Raw genomic sequence first — 18,988 nt, forward strand, 5'->3', positions numbered from 1 at the left:
TAATGCCCTAGGCTCTAGGGCATTATTTTGAAAAATTACGCCCTAGGGTATTAAATTTAAATAACTAGTTAAATACTGTCAAGTTGACAAATAACAACCCAAGTAAAACTATGGTTACCACAATTACGTTACGACTATTGCTGGTAAATGTACTTATTTGAAAACTAATTAATTCAAAATTCCTTCAATTTTTTGCCTATAAAAAATAATTTAGTCGGACATTAAATGTTGAAGGCACCACGGGTATTAACGATAATATCGCTTTCAGTCAACTTATATCCCTCAGGCCAAAGGCCCTCGGTATATACACCATTGACCTCAAATGTTATTATCCTTATAATACCCTTGGTACCTTAACTATAATCTCACAATCAGCCCATAGAAGGTGTCAAACAAATAAAATATTTGGGAATCATACTTGATAATTTATTAACAATTAAACGATTACTTTATTGATTACAGTTAATTTATTTAATGGAAATTAAGGTAATAATAATAATAATGTTTATTCAAAAATAATCAAATATAAAATCTTCCTGAGACTAAAAACATATTTAAGTGTATAATTAATAAGAATTAACATAGGAAGCCACAAGGAAATAAATCTGCACGTAGCTATAGCCCAAAGTAACTCCTGTTATTTATCCAAATATTTACTAGTCAAACACATTTGTTTTGAAATTCCAGCAGTTTCTTCTTTTTATACCTTTTAAATATCTGGTGGTTGTTCCTAAAACAAACACATAAATAAAAATTCTACATTGTGTACCATAAAAAAATCATAAAAATGTGAAAAGTATCACAAGAATAAAGAAAAGTCCCAGATATAAAATTCACTATTAAAATAAAAATAGTAAATAATTATTTATATCTGACACTTTTCTTATTGGAACTTCTTTCTGGTAACATCCTTAATCTCTGACTTTTACAATTTATAAGACAAGAGATGATGAATAAAGAAAGGGAAAAGGACTCTGCAGTATACAGTTACATTCTGCTTTCATTAATCTAGAAAAAAGATCAGAAAGATAATTCAAAGTCCGAAATTGTAAAAGTCAAAAAGAGATTAAGGATGTACCAGAAAGGGGTTCCAATAAGAAAAGTTTCAGATTTAAATAATTATTTACTATTTTAATAGTGAATTTTGTATCTGGGACTTTTCTCTTTTCTTTAAGAGATATCGCTGAAGCATCCTAATAGTAGATAACTATTTTTGAAATTCCACTTAAATAGACAATTTGATTTCGTTTTGATTCAGAGATGTGCAGGCAGCTCCACTGGGGACGCCGTAAGGCAGAAACAACTGTCTGGAGATTGTGTATCGCCTCTGGATCGAAAGGAAACATAAACTGTCTCTTCACTATCACAAGAGTATTTTAATATTTTTATTGAATAAAAGTACAGTGGAACCTCGATAAGTCGGCCCCCGATAACCCGGAAGTCCGGCTAACCCGGACCGATTTTCATCAGACAAACATTTCAACAATAAAAATGTAGGTATTATGTTAAAACATTTTATCTGTAGCCGCTTCTGGAATGTCTTAAAAATATCGAGTTTCATTGATAAAACTTGGCTTGGACCATAATATAATATTTGAGAGATAATGGGTATTTGTGTATGTAATCTGAACTATACAGTAAAAATGACTCATGGCACACGGCGGCAGATCATTATCCATTATCGGGCTATCGCAAACAATAGGCACCTTTTATTCCTTTATTTATTTTCAACTGTCTTTTAAAAAATTATTTTTAGAACAATGGTCTTTTAAACTTTAAACAATGAAAGAGCCACTGTTCTTAAATAACATAACATCTTTCAATGGCAGACGAAATTGATACAACCGAAACTGACTGAGTTTTTTTTACCTAGAAATGAACAATACTCTATCTATACTGTCTATACTATACTCTATACAATATACAACTATAATAGGTAAGTTAGATGTGCACTGTGCATATATATTTCATGTTATTTTAATTATAACGGACTTTATCTATAAGTATACCGTATTTTATTAATTTTTACAATGCTCTCCGGCTAACCCGGATTTTCGATAACCCGGATCGGCCGCGGTCCCGATTAATCCGAGTTATCGAGGTTCCACTGTAGTCAAAAAAAAAGGACTAGTTGGTGGAGTGAAGAGATAAAAATAGCTGTGAAAGAAAAGAAAGTACCATGGAGAGCTTACCCGTTGTCCTAGGTGAACGACAAACGCGACAACGCGACACGACGCGACGCGACGCTAAAATATCAAGTAATGGTTGTATTTGTGTATGGCCTACGTTTTCGGGTTAATCAGTCTACGACAAGACGCGACGAAGTGCGAACTTGATTTGATCGCGACGAGACACGACACAGTGTGACGCCCCATTGCTTTTTTCAATTCAAATTATGCTACGCAATAGTTTATTAAATAAATAAAAAGTAATAATAACTATATAGTACCAGTGGTTTTTCATTAACATACCTTAAAGTCAGTAACAGCCTCTCCTCAATAGAATTTGGTTTTTGAAAATTACTTATATTGATAGTTATTGATAGCTCAGTTATTAATACTGAGTTTAACAGCTGCAATGATATAATCGAAAGTGAATAAGCCACAATACTCTTTAAACCAACGTAGATTATTTCATTAATTTCGGATATAAATGATTAAACTCTCCAAATTTACTCGTTCTAAATATACGACATTTGTTGTTTTTCTTTTTCGTTTATGGAATTTTTTAGCTAAGTATTTAAAATATGAATTTTCTAGTAACACTGCCGCATACTTCCCCACACTTAATAATAGGAATGAATAATTGACATCGTCACGTTTGTCCTGGTTTGAGTGATGGAAAGCGACGCGATGCGACGCTACATAAGCCACACGTCGCGTGAATTACTGATCGCATCGCATCGCAACGCATCGCATCGCGTCGCGTCGTTTTTCGTCGCTCACCTAGGACAACGAGTTATCTAGAAAATAACAGTTAATAAGCAAGGAAGCTTGTGAAAGAAAAAGTTAAAAAAGCTAAATTGGAACAGTGGGAGAGATTTGGAGAAAAGATGGAGCAAGACAGTAGTAGGACAAACCAAAAATTGTTCTATTAAGGTCTGAAAAAATGAGAGGTAAATCAGGTAGTACTGTCGTGCAAATAAAAAAAAAATAAAATGGAGAAACACTTACCCAACCACAAGATATAGTTAATAGATGGAGTAAATATTCCAAAGAGTTGAGTAATGAAATAACAATGGAAGAATTAACGGAAGCCATTGCAAAAATGAAAAATGGTAGTGGCAGGAATAGATAATATCAAAACACGATTGTTGAAATATATGGGGGAATCTGCATTACACTACTTACACAAATTACTGATAACAATTTGGAAACAGAAACGCATCCCAGAAGATTGGGCAACAGCAGTAATGGCTCTTCTGGTAAAGAAGGGAGGTAAAAAAGTAATGTTCAAATTATCGAGGTATTTTCATGCTAAGTGTACTGGCTAAGATTTATGAATGAACACTGGAGATGAGACTGAGAAAGAAAGTGGAACATCAACTAGACGATGCACAAAAAGGTTTCTGACCGGGCACAGTGTCCAAGATCATATCTTTACTATAAGACAATGGAAAAAGCCTTTGACAAGGTACCCGGACATCACATTTGGAAAGGGCTTGAACTGTTCGATGTTGGAGGAGAACTAATTGATGCAAGTAAAATTTATGTACTGGAACATTGTGCGAGCATTAAACTGTGAATCAAACAAATTTGCTAATACACAAGGAGTAAGGCAAGGTGGAGTTTTAAGCTCACTGCTATTCATTATATTATATATATGAATGAACCAATAAAAAAAATGCAGTAGAGTCCCGAAAATTAGATTTAGGTTACCATTGATTAAAAAGTATAACTCTGAGTAAATGTGTATCTGCAGATGACATTGCATTGATACCAAGTTCAGAGAAATCTTTACAAAGCAACCTAAATTTATAGACGAGAGAACTTGCAGACAAAGGAATGAAAATAAAATTAGCAGAGACTAAAACTTTACTTATTTCCAAGACACTGAGAGAAATCCATATAAACCTAGACGGAAATTTAGTAGAACATATGAATGATTTTGAATATTTATAAACTATAATAGACAAAAAATGCAAAAAAAATGAACAACACAATTGCTAAAACATCACGATTATATCACTCCCTCACTACAGGTTTCATTAGCAAAAGAGAAATTAGTGAGAAGACAAAAGGGACAGTATATTATATACCTCCCTTCTCTGCTTCATGGAAGTGAAACATGGCTGGCTTTCCTAATAATTAAGCTTGAATTATCACATCTTTATTATTATTGTAGACATTTAAAATCCTTATTAATTGAATTACATTAAACTTACCACTTACAAAATGTTTACTTTTCATATTTTAATTTTAGTTCCCTTATATCTGTTCTTCTTGTGGCTTTTATCCATTGTCCCCAGCTTTGTTTGGATAATTCATTTAAATGTATTGCATGGGGAGCCTTGGGAACAGTACAAAATAAGACTTTTCCCTGTCTGCCCTACTCCCACAATTTACAACAATACAAGTTACATGTATAAGCTTCCCAAGAAAGAAAAACTGATAACTGCTATGGACTAATTCAGTTCTGTAGGCGATAAACTACTTTATATTTGATTTGCTGCACAATCGACAATAAAAACAAACAGGATATTCTTTACAAATGTACATATTAGGATTAATTAGGTTATGTTATGTTATGTGCCCCCAGTTAGGCCACCGAACCTTAGACAAGGAAAAAAGAGAGGACGGGTAACACCCATTTAACATACACGTTCCAAAAGTGAAGCCAGTTTTTGGTTTGTTTGTCACCAGAAACATGGCGGTCACGTCAAAAATAACAATGGGTTGCCAGTGGTGGGTGTTCGTTGAAGGTTAAAATTTCATAAAAAATAAAGTAAATCATCATCTAAAATTCGTAATAAAAACATATGTATGTATTGAAACATATGTAGGTAATATGAGCAACTTAATAAAACATTTACCGTACACAAATTCTTCATTTTAAATACATTTCATGTTTTTATTTTAAATACTCAATGCATAACAATACCCCAAAGATACGTCGATGATCAAAATCCCTGGTGTCAGTTTGGCTTCACTTTTGGTCATAGGATTACTCGTCCTCTCTCTTTCCTTGTCTAAGCACCGAACAACTTAGGCCATATTCGGAAGTTCCTTGTCCCTTTGCTTGATTGGCACACCGATAATTTTCGTTTAATACTGTCCGCTGTCATGAGCCGCTGTCACATCCGCTGTCATTTTACACTCATTAGGTCTGTTCCTTTGTTTTAAGTGTAACACTAGTTCTTGAAAAGTGTAAAAGTGTTACACTTTCTTGTTTCTTTGTTTTTCTAGTGTTTACACTTTTTTTCACGATACACTCAACTTCTGTCGTAGAACGCGTACAACTCGTTTCTTTGAAATGCTGTAGGAAAAAAAGTGTAACACTTTTCTACACCTACCTCCGAGACGGTGGTGGATATTACACTCGTCCTGCGCAGTATCATCCAACCGGAGCCAGCTGTTTAGCCGTTAAATGTGTTTGTTTACAAAAAAGATATATTTCTTTTTAGTTTAATTTAAACTAGATTTATAAATTGAAAAAACTAAAGTAGCTACAAGTTTTAATTTAATTTTGCTTAACCTCCGAGTGGCACTTTCCTGTAATTTTAAAATTCTCACTTTTCAGTGATTTTTTTAATATGCTTTTATGTCCTTAAGTTCAACAAAGCATTTCCTTTAATTACAATTAAGCCAAAACATCGCAAATCCTGGGCCCTGGACTACTAAAGGTATCCGGTATCCGCATATCAGCCATGAATATGCGTTCACTACTCTACATCAAGAAATTTACTTTCCAATGGCTCTGTCACTGAATATATCAGCAAGTATAGGAAAACCTATTTAAAACTTATAAAATCAGCTAAAAAATCGTACTATCAAAATTGTCTGAGAAGCTCTAAAAGTGTTGCAAAAGAAACTTAGTCCATAATAAACGATCTTCGGAATAAAATTCACCCAGCTTAAACATTTTTCCTTTCAGACCCTGGAAATCTAAATGAATACTTTGTTAATGTGAGTAAAAATATAACATCAACAGCTTCGTGCAATTGTACTTGAGACACTGTGTCAGGTGAGGTGTTTGAAAATTTCAGTAACTTGATTCTGGGGTGTGAATTTCGTAAAACTTTTAAGTGTGGTTTTTAACCGTTGAGAAAAATTATTTATTTATAGTGTTGTGTTTATAATTTAATATATGTTTTAAAATGAGTTTTGTTTTATTTTTTGAGAAAAAATTAAAAATACAGCATACTTACAGTACTTTTTTTGAAATGCTATTTTCCAAAGTTTATAAAATTTCTTACGCTCGATTTTATATTAATAAAGTTAAAGTGGACTTTAAATTTAAAGTTTTCTTTAACTGTAACAATTGCTTTTTTTAAGGTAACACACACTTTAACTTTATTATGAAATCGAGCGTTAGTCAAAATTCTAAATGCTCAGTAAATAATAACAACAATTAGGTACTTGTATTGAAAACAACATATTTTGTAATTTGAAAAAAAAAACAACATATTTGCAACATAGATAACAAAACAACATGCTTTGTTACGTATTTTAAAAAACTCTCCATCATGCATGCTCCATGAGAAAAGAAAATATAAAACTAATTTCATCCTTATTGTGTCTCAGATGGCGTAGCTACTTTTGCTATAACTACTCAATGCTTTGCTACTCTACCTACCTACATACAATTTGTATTGTTTTATCAAAAAACAAGCATTTACATACTCTGCAAATTGTATATTTTTTCTTTGCATTTTCATATGAAAAAACCGCGGTATTTATCTTGAACTTTTTTTGAACAAGGTGCAATACTTAGGTAATATTATTATTAATAAAACAAAGTATATTAAAATACAATGTTAAAAACTTTAATAATATTAGCAATATTTAAAAACTTCAATATATTATATTATAGTATACATATTATGAATCAGTAGAAACGATTATATTTAAATTTGGTAAATTATAACTCCAATCGACCAGAGCACGACCACACAACCCAAAACACAAGTACGCAAATATGGTTGTGTGAAGCGTGGCTCGAAGCCGTGCAATTTTTGAGACTCGCTCGATCTGTAGATCCTTGTGTCCTCATCTCGCCAATTAATGATTCTTTTGAGAAAGGTAAATTTCCAGAGTACCTAAAGACAGCTATCATTATTCCTCTTCATAAGGGTGGCGAAAAATCTAATTCCTGCAAGTATATACCTATTGCCTTACTACCGGTACTCCAAAATTATTGAGAGACTCATAAAAGCATGACTTATGTCCTTTCTTGTTAAAAACAACATTTTATTACAAAAGTTCGGCTTTTTAAATAATAAATGTACTGCTGATGCCATGTTTTCTGTACTACATGAGGTTTATCAAGCACTGAGCAATAATCTTCACACTGCCACTGTTGTTTGTGACTATGCCAAAGCTTTTGATTGTGTAAATCATGAAATTTTGATAAAAATAACTAAATTTCTATGGAATTCGAAGAATTTCTTTGAATTGGTTTCAATCTTACTTGGATAGTTGGAAACAACTGGTTAGAGCAAATAATACAGACTCTAGTCTCCAAAATATTGTATGTGGGGTCCTCTACAAACCACAAGGTTCAGTATCAGGTCCTCTACTTTTCCTTACGTTTATTAATGACATCCCTAGTTTAAAAATTAATGGAAAAAATTTTCTTTTTGCTGATGATACCAGTATTACTTGGAGCAACTCAAATATTGCTACTATACCTTCTGATCTACTCACGATAAAAACCTGGTCCGATTCTAATTTACCTTTTTTTAACATAAAACAGTAGCATTATCCTATACAGGAGCTCGTCAATCTTTACCTCTTAACACATTCACAGACACAACTGCATATGAAGCCACTTACTCCATAAGATGTGTCTACATCTAAAGTGTGTCTGTGAATGTGTTAATAACAGCCAGATCAGTATCGTTGATTCTGTAAAGTTTCTTGGTATTTTTTTTAGATAGCAATCTTAAGGGTTAAAAGGGTCTAAAGGGATAAACATTCACTGAAAGCGATATTATCTTTAATACCCGTGGTGCCTTCAACATTTAATGTCTGACTAAATTATTCTTTATAGGCAAAAAAATTTAAGGAATTTTGAATTAATTAGTTTTTAAATAAGTACATTTACCAGCAACAGTTGTAACGTAATTGTGTCAACTCGACAGTATTTAACTAGTTATTTGAATTTAATACCCTAGCCAGGGCATTATTTTTCAAAATAAATATTGAAAAATAACGCCCTAGGGCATTATAATATAACTTACTTCGAAATCATGTACAGTGGAACCTCGATTATCCGTCTCTCCATTAACCATCACCTCTGTTAACCGTCAGGGTACATACAGAAGTTGTATTGAGTTATACATTAGCAATCATTTAAATGCAAAAAAATAAAAAAAAAAGGTAATTTGATTTGTGATGAGGACACAAACGGCTATCCATTGCTGACAGATAAAGAACTCATTGAAATGGCAACAAAGGCGGACCAAACCTATTCGGAAGCTGACACAGTAGCTATATTGATGCTTGGACACAAGGAAGCTTGACTGTAGCTATATTGATGAACCTATTGTAACTGACAAAGATTTGCGTAAATAATCTAGAGAAGCTGCATCGCATATGCAATAATTCATCGAGTGGTATTCTCAACAAGAAGAAGCCAATAAAGTAGATTGCATGATCTTATGCCTTATGCCGATTAAGAAATTCAGCCGTCGCAAAATATGAAGCAGCAGTAAAACAAACACAAATTTCAGAATATTTTAAATTGATTCGATTGTATGAACACAAATCCCTCTTATATTGTCAAACAAACCATACAAATGAAATTTGAGAGCTGTACTATGAATTTTTATTTTTTTTAATGTTCTGTTAACCGTCTTTTCGATTATCCGTCATACCCTTGGTCCGGTGCCCTGACAGATAATCGAGGTTCTACTGTAATAATATTAATGTCCGACTGGTATATTATTTGATAAATAATGACATGATTTTGAAGTCAGTTTGATAAATAATGACATGATTTCGAAGTCAGTTAAGTATGATATAATGCCCTAGGCTCTAGGGCATTATTTTGAAAAATTACGCCCTAGGGTATTAAATTTAAATAACTAGTTAAATACTGTCAAGTTGACAAATAACAACCCAAGTAAAACTATGGTTACCACAATTACGTTACGACTATTGCTGGTAAATGTACTTATTTGAAAACTAATTAATTCAAAATTCCTTCAATTTTTTGCCTATAAAAAATAATTTAGTCGGACATTAAATGTTGAAGGCACCACGGGTATTAACGATAATATCGCTTTCAGTCAACTTATATCCCTCAGGCCAAAGGCCCTCGGTATATACACCATTGACCTCAAGTGTTATTATCCTTATAATACCCTTGGTACCTTAACTATAATCTCACAATCAGCCCATAGAAGGTGTCAAACAAATAAAATATTTGGGAATCATACTTGATAATTTATTAACAATTAAACGATTACTTTATTGATTACAGTTAATTTATTTAATGGAAATTAAGGTAATAATAATAATAATGTTTATTCAAAAATAATCAAATATAAAATCTTCCTGAGACTAAAAACATATTTAAGTGTATAATTAATAAGAATTAACATAGGAAGCCACAAGGAAATAAATCTGCACTTAGCTATAGCCCAAAGTAACTCCTGTTATTTATCCAAATCTTTACTAGTCAAACACATTTGTTTTGAAATTCCAGCAGTTTCTTCTTTTTATACCTTTTAAATATCTGGTGGTTGTTCCTAAAACAAAGACATAAATAAAAATTCTACATTGTGTACCATAAAAAAATCATAAAAATGTGGAAAGTATCACAAGAATAAAGAAAAGTCCCAGATATAAAATTCACTATTAAAATAAAAATAGTAAATAATTATTTATATCTGACACTTTTCTTATTGGAACTTCTTTCTGGTAACATCCTTAATCTCTGACTTTTACAATTTATAAGACAAGAGATGATGAATAAAGGGAAAAGGACTCTGCAGTATACAGTTACATTCTGCTTTCATTAATCTAGAAAAAAGATCAGAAAGATAATTCAAAGTCCGAAATTGTAAAAGTCAAAAAGAGATTAAGGATGTACCAGAAAGGGGTTCCAATAAGAAAAGTTTCAGATTTAAATAATTATTTACTATTTTAATAGTGAATTTTGTATCTGGGACTTTTCTCTTTTCTTTAAGAGATATCGCTGAAGCATCCTAATAGTAGATAACTATTTTTGAAATTCCACTTAAATAGACAATTTGATTTCGTTTTGATTCAGAGGTGTGCAGGCAGCTCCACTGGGGACGCCGTAAGGCAGAAACAACTGTCTGGAGATTGTGTATCGCCTCTGGATCGAAAGGAAACATAAACTGTCTCTTCACTATCACAAGAGTATTTTAATATTTTTATTGAATAAAAGTAGTCAAAAAAAAAGGACTAGTTGACAGACAGACAGACAGACAGAAAATTTATTGTTTTTAAAAATGAGTTTACATTTATAAAACACAACGTGGTATAGTACAAACACAGTACAAGATACATTAAAATACTAACTATAAAATAACATTTACAATATTATTTTCTCTTGGATTTACTTGATTAAAAAAGAGTCTGGTCTATCTTCTCCAGTTGGCAGACCTCTATTGTGATGCTCACGATCTAAAAATCTTCTTCCTAACCTAAAGTTAAATCGTTCAATGCCAATTTTTTTCGGCCAAAAAGCAGGATTGTAAATTTCTTCCCTTAAGTCAGGTAGTACACCTATCATGAAACATTGATTATCCCTTCTTTTCTGGGTTGGTAACAATTTTACTTGTATATCCTCGCAGTTTGTCTTAGTTATTATGAAACTCTTGATGTGGTCCGCATTTACACTATCCGGAACTTTTGAGATGAATAGCCACAATTTTTTGTCTGGTTTTTTGGTGGAGCGAAGAGATAAAAATAGCTGTGAAAGAAAAGAAAGTACCATGGAGAGCTTATCTAGAAAATAACAGTTAATAAGCAAGGAAGCTTGTGAAAGAAAAAGTTAAAAAAGCTAAATTGGAACAGTGGGAGAGATTTGGAGAAAAGATGGAGCAAGACAGTAGTAGGACAAACCAAAAATTGTTCTATTAAGGTCTGAAAAAATGAGAGGTAAATCAGGTAGTACTGTCGTGCAAATAAAAAAAAATAAAATGGAGAAACACTTACCCAACCACAAGATATAGTTAATAGATGGAGTAAATATTCCAAAGAGTTGAGTAATGAAATAACAATGGAAGAATTAACGGAAGCCATTGCAAAAATGAAAAATGGTAAAGTGGCAGGAATAGATAATATCAAAACACGATTGTTGAAATATATGGGGGAATCTGCATTACACTACTTACACAAATTACTGATAACAATTTGGAAACAGAAACGCATCCCAGAAGATTGGGCAACAGCAGTAATGGTTCTTCTGGTAAAGAAGGGAGGTAAAAAAGTAATGTTCAAATTATCGAGGTATTTTCATGCTAAGTGTACTGGCTAAGATTTATGAATGAACACTGGAGATGAGACTGAGAAAGAAAGTGGAACATCAACTAGACGATGCACAAAAAGGTTTCTGACCGGGCACAGTGTCCAAGATCATATCTTTACTATAAGACAATGGAAAAAGCCTTTGACAAGGTACCCGGACATCACATTTGGAAAGGGCTTGAACTGTTCGATGTTGGAGGAGAACTAATTGATGCAAGTAAAATTTATGTACTGGAACATTGTGCGAGCATTAAACTGTGAATCAAACAAATTTGCTAATACACAAGGAGTAAGGCAAGGTGGAGTTTTAAGCTCACTGCTATTCATTATATTATATATATGAATGAACCAATAAAAAAAATGCAGTAGAGTCCCGAAAATTAGATTTAGGTTACCATTGATTAAAAAGTATAACTCTGAGTAAATGTGTATCTGCAGATGACATTGCATTGATACCAAGTTCAGAGAAATCTTTACAAAGCAACCTAAATTTATAGACGAGAGAACTTGCAGACAAAGGAATGAAAATAAAATTAGCAAAGACTAAAACTTTACTTATTTCCAAGACACTGAGAGAAATCCATATAAACCTAGACGGAAATTTAGTAGAACATATGAATGATTTTGAATATTTATAAACTATAATAGACAAAAAATGCAAAAAAAAATGAACAACAGAATTGCTAAAACATCACGATTATATCACTCCCTCACTACAGGTTTCATTAGCAAAAGAGAAATTAGTGAGAAGACAAAAGGGACAGTATATTATATACCTCCCTTCTCTGCTTCATGGAAGTGAAACATGGCTGGCTTTCCTAATAATTAAGCTTGAATTATCACATCTTTATTATTATTGTAGACATTTAAAATCCTTATTAATCGAATTACATTAAACTTACCACTTATAAAATGTTTACTTTTCATATTTTAATTTTAGTTCCCTTATATCTGTTCTTCTTGTGGCTTTTATCCATTGTCCCCAGCTTTGTTTGGATAATTCATTTAAATGTATTGCATGGGGAGCCTTGGGAACAGTACAAAATAAGACTTTTCCCTGTCTGCCCTACTCCCACAATTTACAACAATACAAGTTACATGTATAAGCTTCCCAAGAAAGAAAAACTGATAACTGCTATGGACTAATTCAGTTCTGTAGGCGATAAACTACTTTATATTTGATTTGCTGCACAATCGACAATAAAAACAAACAGGATATTCTTTACAAATGTAAATATTAGGATTAGGTTATGTTATGTTATGTGCCCCCAGTTAGGCCATATTCGGAAGTTCCTTGTCCCTTTGCTTGATTGGCACACCGATAATTTTCGTTTAATACTGTCCGCTGTCATGAGCCGCTGTCACATCCGCTGTCATTTTACACTCAAATGTCCATAGAATTTCGTACACTTACACTCAAAAGTGTAACACTAAAAAACAAAGGAACAGACCTATTATGTTTCTTTTTTGTTTGTTCAATTGTTCCTTTGTTTGATATAATAGGTCTGTTCCTTTGTTTTTTAGTGTTACACTTTTGAGTGTAAGTGTACGAAATTCTATGGACATTTGAGTGTAAAATGACAGCGGATGTGACAGCGGCTCATGACAGCGGACAGTATTAAACGAAAATTATCGGTGTGCCAATCAAGCAAAGGGACAAGGAACTTCCGAATATGGCCTAACTGGGGGCACATAACATAACATAACCTAATCCTAATATTTACATTTGTAAAGAATATCCTGTTTGTTTTTATTGTCGATTGTGCAGCGAAATTGTGTGCAGCAAATCAAATATAAAGTAGTTTATCGCCTACAGAACTGAATTAGTCCATAGCAGTTATCAGTTTTTCTTTCTTGGGAAGCTTATACATGTAACTTGTATTGTTGTAAATTGTGGGAGTAGGGCAGACAGGGAAAAGTCTTATTTTGTACTGTTCCCAAGGCTCCCCATGCAATACATTTAAATGAATTATCCAAACAAAGCCGGGGACAATGGATAAAAGCCACAAGAAGAACAGATATAAGGGAACTAAAATTAAAATATGAAAAGTAAACATTTTATAAGTGGTAAGTTTAATGTAATTCAATTAATAAGGATTTTAAATGTCTACAATAATAATAAAGATGTGATAATTCAAGCTTAATTATTAGGAAAGCCAGCCATGTTTCACTTCCATGAAGCAGAGAAGGGAGGTATATAATATACTGTCCCTTTTGTCTTCTCACTAATTTCTCTTTTGCTAATGAAACCTGTAGTGAGGGAGTGATATAATCGTGATGTTTTAGCAATTGTGTTGTTCATTTTTTTTGCATTTTTTGTCTATTATAGTTTATAAATATTCAAAATCATTCATATGTTCTACTAAATTTCCGTCTAGGTTTATATGGATTTCTCTCAGTGTCTTGGAAATAAGTAAAGTTTTAGTCTTTGCTAATTTTATTTTCATTCCTTTGTCTGCAAGTTCTCTCGTCTATAAATTTAGGTTGCTTTGTAAAGATTTCTCTGAACTTGGTATCAATGCAATGTCATCTGCAGATACACATTTACTCAGAGTTATACTTTTTAATCAATGGTAACCTAAATCTAATTTTCGGGACTCTACTGCATTTTTTTTATTGGTTCATTCATATATATATATATATATATATATATATAATATAATGAATAGCAGTGAGCTTAAAACTCCACCTTGCCTTACTCCTTGTGTATTAGCAAATTTGTTTGATTCACAGTTTAATGCTCGCACAATGTTCCAGTACATAAATTTTACTTGCATCAATTAGTTCTCCTCCAACATCGAACAGTTCAAGCCCTTTCCAAATGTGATGTCCGGGTACCTTGTCAAAGGCTTTTTCCATTGTCTTATAGTAAAGATATGATCTTGGACACTGTGCCCGGTCAGAAACCTTTTTGTGCATCGTCTAGTTGATGTTCCACTTTCTTTCTCAGTCTCATCTCCAGTGTTCATTCATAAATCTTAGCCAGTACACTTAGCATGAAAATACCTCGATAATTTGAACATTACTTTTTTACCTCCCTTCTTTACCAGAAGAGCCATTACTGCTGTTGCCCAATCTTCTGGGATGCGTTTCTGTTTCCAAATTGTTATCAGTAATTTGTGTAAGTAGTGTAATGCAGATTCCCCCATATATTTCAACAATCGTGTTTTGATATTATCTATTCCTGCCACTACCATTTTTCATTTTTGCAATGGCTTCCGTTAATTCTTCCATTGTTATTTCATTACTCAACTCTTTGGAATATTTACTCCATCTATTAACTATATCTTGTGGTTGGGTAAGTGTTTCTCCATTTTATTTTTTTTTATTTGCACGACAGTACTACCTGATTTACCTCTCATTTTTTCAGACCTTAATAGAACAATTTTTGGTTTGTCCTACTACTGTCTTGCTCCATCTTTTCTCCAAATCTCTCCCACTGTTCCAATTTAGCTTTTTTAACTTTTTCTTTCACAAGCTTCCTTGCTTATTAACTGTTATTTTCTAGATAAGCTCTCCATGGTACTTTCTTTTCTTTCACAGCTATTTTTATCTCTTCGCTCCACCAACTAGTCCTTTTTTTTTGACTACTTTTATTCAATAAAAATATTAAAATACTCTTGTGATAGTGAAGAGACAGTTTATGTTTCCTTTCGATCCAGAGGCGATACACAATCTCCAGACAGTTGTTTCTGCCTTACGGCGTCCCCAGTGGAGCTGCCTGCACACCTCTGAATCAAAACGAAATCAAATTGTCTATTTAAGTGGAATTTCAAAAATAGTTATCTACTATTAGGATGCTTCAGCGATATCTCTTAAAGAAAAGAGAAAAGTCCCAGATACAAAATTCACTATTAAAATAGTAAATAATTATTTAAATCTGAAACTTTTCTTATTGGAACCCCTTTCTGGTACATCCTTAATCTCTTTTTGACTTTTACAATTTCGGACTTTGAATTATCTTTCTGATCTTTTTTCTAGATTAATGAAAGCAGAATGTAACTGTATACTGCAGAGTCCTTTTCCCTTTCTTTATTCATCATCTCTTGTCTTATAAATTGTAAAAGTCAGAGATTAAGGATGTTACCAGAAAGAAGTTCCAATAAGAAAAGTGTCAGATATAAATAATTATTTACTATTTTTATTTTAATAGTGAATTTTATATCTGGGACTTTTCTTTATTCTTGTGATACTTTCCACATTTTTATGATTTTTTTATGGTACACAATGTAGAATTTTTATTTATGTGTTTGTTTTAGGAACAACCACCAGATATTTAAAAGGTATAAAAAGAAGAAACTGCTGGAATTTCAAAACAAATGTGTTTGACTAGTAAATATTTGGATAAATAACAGGAGTTACTTTGGGCTATAGCTACGTGCAGATTTATTTCCTTGTGGCTTCCTATGTTAATTCTTATTAATTATACACTTAAATATGTTTTTAGTCTCAGGAAGATTTTATATTTGATTATTTTTGAATAAACATTATTATTATTATTACCTTAATTTCCATTAAATAAATTAACTGTAATCAATAAAGTAATCGTTTAATTGTTAATAAATTATCAAGTATGATTCCCAAATATTTTATTTGTTTGACACCTTCTATGGGCTGATTGTGAGATTATAGTTAAGGTACCAAGGGTATTATAAGGATAATAACATTTGAGGTCAATGGTGTATATACCGAGGGCCTTTGGCCTGAGGGATATAAGTTGACTGAAAGCGATATTATCGTTAATACCCGTGGTGCCTTCAACATTTAATGTCCGACTAAATTATTTTTTATAGGCAAAAAATTGAAGGAATTTTGAATTAATTAGTTTTCAAATAAGTACATTTACCAGCAATAGTCGTAACGTAATTGTGGTAACCATAGTTTTACTTGGGTTGTTATTTGTCAACTTGACAGTATTTAACTAGTTATTTAAATTTAATACCCTAGGGCGTAATTTTTCAAAATAATGCCCTAGAGCCTAGGGCATTATATCATACTTAACTGACTTCGAAATCATGTCATTATTTATCAAACTGACTTCAAAATCATGTCATTATTTGTCAAATAATATACGAGTCGGACATTAATATTATTACAGTAGAACCTCGATTATCTGTCAGGGCACCGGACCAAGGGTATGACGGATAATCGAAAAGACGGTTAACAGAACATTAAAAAAAAAATAAAAATTCATAGTACAACTCTCAAATTTCATTTGTATGGTTTGTTTGACAATATAAGAGGGATTTGTGTTCATACAATCGAATCAATTTAAAATATTCTGAAATTTGTGTTTGTTTTACTGCTGCTTCATATTTTGCGACGGCTGAATTTCTTAATCGGCATAAGGCATAAGATCATGCAATCTACTTTATTGGCTTCTTCTTGTTGAGAATACCACTCGATGAATTATTGCATATGCGATGCAGCTTCTCTAGATTATTTACGCAAATCTTTGTCAGTTACAATAGGTTCATCAATATAGCTACAGTCAAGCTTCCTTGTGTCCAAGCATCAATATAGCTACTGTGTCAGCTTCCGAATAGGTTTGGTCCGCCTTTGTTGCCATTTCAATGAGTTCTTTATCTGTCAGCAATGGATAGCCGTTTGTGTCCTCATCACAAATCAAATTACCTTTTTTTTATTTTTTTGCATTTAAATGATTGCTAATGTATAACTCAATACAACTTCTGTATGTACCCTGACGGTTAACAGAGGTGATGGTTAATGGAGAGACGGATAATCGAGGTTCCACTGTACATGATTTCAAAGTAAGTTATATTATAATGCCCTAGGGCGTTATTTTTCAATATTTATTTTGAAAAATAATGCCCTAGCTAGGGTATTAAATTCAAATAACTAGTTAAATACTGTCGAGTTGACACAATTACGTTACAACTGTTGCTGGTAAATGTACTTATTTAAAAACTAATTAATTCAAAATTCCTTAAATTTTTTTGCCTATAAAGAATAATTTAGTAAGACATTAAATGTTGAAGGCACCACGGGTATTAAAGATAATATCGCTTTCAGTGAATGTTTATCCCTTTAGACCCTTTTAACCCTTAAGATTGCTATCTAAAAAAAATACCAAGAAACTTTACAGAATCAACGATACTGATCTGGCTGTTATTAACACATTCACAGACACACTTTAGATGTAGACACATCTTATGGAGTAAGTGGCTTCATATGCAGTTGTGTCTGTGAATGTGTTAAGAGGTAAAGATTGACGAGCTCCTGTATAGGATAATGCTACTGTTTTATGTTAAAAAAAGGTAAATTAGAATCGGACCAGGTTTTTATCGTGAGTAGATCAGAAGGTATAGTAGCAATATTTGAGTTGCTCCAAGTAATACTGGTATCATCAGCAAAAAGAAAATTTTTTCCATTAATTTTTAAACTAGGGATGTCATTAATAAACGTAAGGAAAAGTAGAGGACCTGATACTGAACCTTGTGGTTTGTAGAGGACCCCACATACAATATTTTGGAGACTAAAGTCTGTATTATTTGCTCTAACCAGTTGTTTCCAACTATCCAAGTAAGATTGAAACCAATTAAGACATTCTTCGAATTCCATATAAATTTAGTTATTTTTATCAAAATTTCATGATTTACACAATCAAAAGCTTTGGCATAGTCACAAAAAACAGTGGCAGTGTGAAGATTATTGCTCAGTGCTTGATAAACCTCATGTAGTATAGAAAACATGGCATCAGCAGTACATTTATTATTTAAAAAGCCGAACTTTTGTAATAAAATGTTGTTTTCAACAAGAAAGGACATAAGTCATGCTTTTATGAGTCTCTCAATAATTTTGGAGTACCGGTAGTAATGCAATAGGTATATACTTGCAGGAATTAGATTTTTCACCACCCTTATGAAGAGGAATAATGATAGCTGTCTTTAGGTACTCTGGAAATTTACCTTTCTCAAAAGAATCATTAATTGGCGAGATGAGGACACAAGGATCTACAGATCGAGCGAGTCTCGTAAATTGCACGGCTTCGAGCCACGCTTCACACAACCATATTTGCGTACTTGTGTTTTGGGTTGTGTGGTCGTGCTCTGGTCGATTGGAGTTATAATTTACCAAATTTAAATATAATCGTTTCTACTGATTCATAATATGTATACTATAATATAATATATTGAAGTTTTTAAATATTGCTAATATTATTAAAGTTTTTAACATTGTATTTTAATATACTTTGTTTTATTAATAATAATATTACCTAAGTATTGCACCTTGTTCAAAAAAAGTTCAAGATAAATACCGCGGTTTTTTCATATGAAAATGCAAAGAAAAAATATACAATTTGC

At 32.4% G+C, this 18,988-nt stretch overlaps 3 long non-coding RNA genes across 3 annotated transcripts; 1 reads left to right on the plus strand and 2 right to left on the minus strand.

The window, feature by feature from the left end:
* Nucleotides 1–412: 412 nt before the first annotated feature.
* Nucleotides 413–5,683, minus strand: LOC126884383 (uncharacterized). The gene is made up of 2 exons (XR_007698003.1): nt 4,385–5,683; nt 413–730 (listed from the first exon to the last, which is right to left on the minus strand). It is a non-coding gene; the product is annotated as an uncharacterized LOC126884383 (long non-coding RNA).
* Nucleotides 5,684–9,595: 3,912 nt separating this feature from the next.
* LOC126884381 (uncharacterized) lies at nt 9,596–13,155 on the minus strand. Its single transcript, XR_007698001.1, has 2 exons — nt 12,566–13,155; nt 9,596–9,913 (listed from the first exon to the last, which is right to left on the minus strand). It is a non-coding gene; the product is annotated as an uncharacterized LOC126884381 (long non-coding RNA).
* A 305-nt stretch (nt 13,156–13,460) lies between these two features.
* LOC126884384 (uncharacterized) lies at nt 13,461–16,240 on the plus strand. The gene is made up of 2 exons (XR_007698004.1): nt 13,461–13,730; nt 15,923–16,240. It is a non-coding gene; the product is annotated as an uncharacterized LOC126884384 (long non-coding RNA).
* The last annotated feature ends 2,748 nt before the right edge of the window (nt 16,241–18,988 follow it).

The sequence above is a fragment of the Diabrotica virgifera genome, chromosome 5 (assembly GCF_917563875.1).
Source record: "Diabrotica virgifera virgifera chromosome 5, PGI_DIABVI_V3a".
Lineage (NCBI taxonomy): Eukaryota > Metazoa > Arthropoda > Insecta > Coleoptera > Chrysomelidae > Diabrotica > Diabrotica virgifera.